Source organism: Aegilops tauschii, chromosome 3 (genome assembly GCF_002575655.3).
Source record: "Aegilops tauschii subsp. strangulata cultivar AL8/78 chromosome 3, Aet v6.0, whole genome shotgun sequence".
Classification (NCBI taxonomy): domain Eukaryota; kingdom Viridiplantae; phylum Streptophyta; class Magnoliopsida; order Poales; family Poaceae; genus Aegilops; species Aegilops tauschii.
In genome coordinates, this window is record NC_053037.3 from 532,857,974 (window position 1) to 532,861,590 (window position 3,617).

Here is a 3,617-nt window from a genome sequence, read left to right on the forward strand (position 1 = left end):
TGCTTAGGCTAGGGATCCCGTCGGTGCATTCAGGCAAGGGGCTATGCAAGTAGGGAGGCCTTTGGCTTGATGAGGTGATGGCAGGAGCTATGTGGAAGTGCTTCTGAATTTCGGAGGCAAAATGAGGTGAGTAAGTTGGGGGCACAAAATCTGTGCCGGTTCAATTTGACCTCGACCTTCATTTCGTGATACCAATTATGTTTGGCAAATTAGTACAGTATAATATTCTAGAAATGTTCCTCTGTTTTATTTGGATGCTATATTTCTCTTCTTTGTTTGTGTGTTTTACTCTTCGTGGGCGTAGGCGTCTGCCATTGAAGCATGAATTGCTGCTCTAGGAGGCAGGATAAAGGTTCAGACTGGTAGGGTGATATGGTCCTATCAGAGTTGATTAAGTAACTAAATCAATGAAGCCGGTGTTTACCGGATATTTCAAAAAAACAAGAGATGATTAAGTATGTGTGTGCCATGGCTTCCAAGCGTCACCCTGATAATGACATGGTCATACATCGTACATCGTACCATTTGTAATTTCTTACTCTTAGTCTTATTATGAGCCGGCCCCCATAATAAACTAGCATGTAGCTTGTCCTCAATCTAAACTGACATTACGAAAGTGTGCCATTCGTAAACCACCACTGTAGTGGACGGACGGCCGACCGGCTGTCTCATCTGGAGGATTAATATCCCTAAGTCCCTGTAGCCATGAACCACCACCCATCCAAACTCCGAAGCCACCATGAAGCTTCTCCATCCTGTAGGCCTCCTGCTCTCTTGCTCCTGTCTCCTATTATGCGCAGTCGCACCGGTGAGAGCGGACACCTGGCGTGAAGCTGAAGCACTTGTGAGGTGGAAGGCTAGCTTGGCCGGTGCCAATGAGTCCCTTGGGCCATGGTCGATGGCCAACTCCACCAGCCTTTGCGAGTCGACGCACATCACCTGCGACCTGGCCGGGCACATCATAGAGCTCAACCTTGCCTACACAAGTCTGAACGGCACACTTGACAAGTTAGACTTCTCAGCCTTTCCCCACTTGATGAGTCTCACCCTGATCCGGAATGGTCTATTCGGTACGATTCCAGCAGGGATTAGCAACCTGACGAGCTTGGTCACGCTGAGGATCATGCAGAACCCGTACTTAAGGGGGCGCATTCCACACAGCATTGGACAGCTGAAGCAACTTTCTGTACTGCAACTGGAAGAATTGGGGCTCCATAGTACACTACCTGAAGAGATTGGCAACTTGATGAGCTTGATAATGCTCAATATCAATTTGGTTACTTTGCCAGGATCGATCCCACCAACAATTGGGATGCTCATAAAGCTCCGCGAGCTGAGTCTGATAGGCAATAATTTGACAGGGAGCATCCCAATGGAGATAGGAAACATGACAGGACTGCAGAAGATAGACCTTCATGAGAACTATTTGGGAGGGCAGCTGCCAGGTACCACCTCTCATCTGGTCAAACTCCAGTATTTGCATCTGTCAGAAAATCAGTTGGTAGGTCACATCTTCCCCGGGCTTGGGAATAGCAGCCTCTTAGATATAGTCGATATTGCAAACAACAACTTCTCTGGGTTCTTCCCATCATCCATTGGCGTAGGAGGAGCGCTGCGTGTGGCCAGTGCTAGATACAATGGATTTACGGGTATTCACCATCAGACATTTCAAAACTGCACAACCCTACAAGAAGTTGACTTCACGGCAAACAACATTGTCGCAGAGCTGAGTGACTGTTTTAGTGAGCATCCAGGACAGCTTACCACCATGGCTTTCAGTCAAAACCAGCTGCATGGCACGCTTCTCACAGATCGGGGTGAGGATTTCCTTTGTAACCGTACTTATTTAAGCTTCCTAGACCTATCAAACAATGCTTTACATGGAGGTCTCTCCAAGTGTTTCTGGGATTTGCCATATTTGCCATTCATGGATCTGTCCAGCAACTCTTTCAGTGGTGTAGTTCCGTTCTCGAGGACATGTGGAGATGTTCTTACATATCTACTCCTAGCCAATAACCATTTTGGAGGCACCTTTCCACTGGGTCTTAAGACTTGCAAAAAGCTTACTATTCTAGATCTTGGAGGCAATGACTTCTCTGGCACAATACCTTCTTGGGTAAGCATAAGTTTGCCCGAACTCATCTTTCTTAGACTGTCATCAAACATGTTTGACGGCATCATACCCCAGGAGATCTTACAATTTCGCCAGCTCCAGTTATTGGACTTGTCAAAAAACAAGCTCATTGGACCTGTTCCAGACGATTTTAGTAATTTTACTGGCATGACAGAAGAACAGAGAAGGTACCCTGACAGCAAATTTTATCAAGTGCAAATTCATATAGTTTGGAAGAATGTGGATTATGTTTACCATCTGAGGATAGCAGCCATGGTAGCCTTCGACTTATCAGGTAGTAACTCTCTTTCACAAGAAATCCCAAATGGGCTCACGACCCTTCTTGGACTGAGGTACCTGAACTTATCAGGAAATCATCTGTCAGGTTGTATTCCGGAAGACATTGGCAATCTGGTACGGCTCCTTGGACCTCTCACTGAACCAGCTCTCAAGCAATGGTTTGTCAGGGAGGATACCTACAGTCAATCAGCTGCAGACACTTGTAGACCCATCGATATACAGCAATAGTTCTGGGCTATGTGGATTCCCGTTGAAGGACTGTGTAAACTCGACACCGATGCACAACGAAGTGAGCCAGGCTGAAGATAGAGAGGCGTTGTGGTTGTATTGCTTTGTGGCTGCTGGATTCATCTTCGGGTTCTGGCTGTACTGGGGCATCTTCTTGTTCCGCAGCGAGGCCTGGAGATGTGCATTCTATCAGCATGTGGACAACATGTAAGCCAAGGTAACCAAGAAGATGTACAGCTGCATGTTACGCTTCCAGGCAAACGGCTCTGAATGATGAAGTGCGTCACGTGGTTCTGGAGTGATGGTGCATGCCCAATATCGACCAATGTCTGCAATATTTCCCTTCCTTGGTTAGTGCCTGTAAGAGTATTTGCTAGGAGTACTTTGATGTGCATGACGCTATTCAGGTTGTGTGGCGCTGAAACCTACGGTTTTTTTCGGATGAGCTGTGCAACATTTACTTTCTGATTGTGTGGAGTAAAAGTAAATGAGTTATGTTGAACTGTTATCATGATTCTGAATCTGTGCCTTGTTCTTCGGCTAGTAGCAGTAGACTTGCTGTTTAGGACTCTTCTTGTGCAGTCATTTTCTGGAGTTCCTGGATGAATTTTAGGATGATATATCGTTCGTAACTCTCAACAAACGGGTCAATATTAAGCACAGGGTCGTTAATTATGAATTTGGTAAAGAAAACTGAAGCATAATGTGTCAAATTTGCTGGTTTGCTCATCAATTTGACCAACCACAGCGTCGTACACTTGATGCAGGCCGTCTGTTCTCAGCGTTCCTGTAGATCAAACACTTGCTACACCGGTGCGTTCTGAGCTCTGGATCCTGATTACTAGTCCGGGGGAAGCACCGGTGAAGTTATCATCTGGAAGGGCTATGATTGTAATGGCCCGTTGTCCGCGGTGAATTGCCGTGGAGTGAGAGAAGATGAGAAGCAAAAGCGAGACGGAAACTTTCTTCCGTTAAT

At 46.3% G+C, this 3,617-nt stretch overlaps 1 pseudogene; it reads left to right on the forward strand.

Annotated features, from left to right (window-relative positions):
* Positions 1 to 606: 606 nt before the first annotated feature.
* LOC120975987 (uncharacterized) lies at positions 607 to 3,160 on the forward strand (annotated as a pseudogene).
* The last annotated feature ends 457 nt before the right edge of the window (positions 3,161 to 3,617 follow it).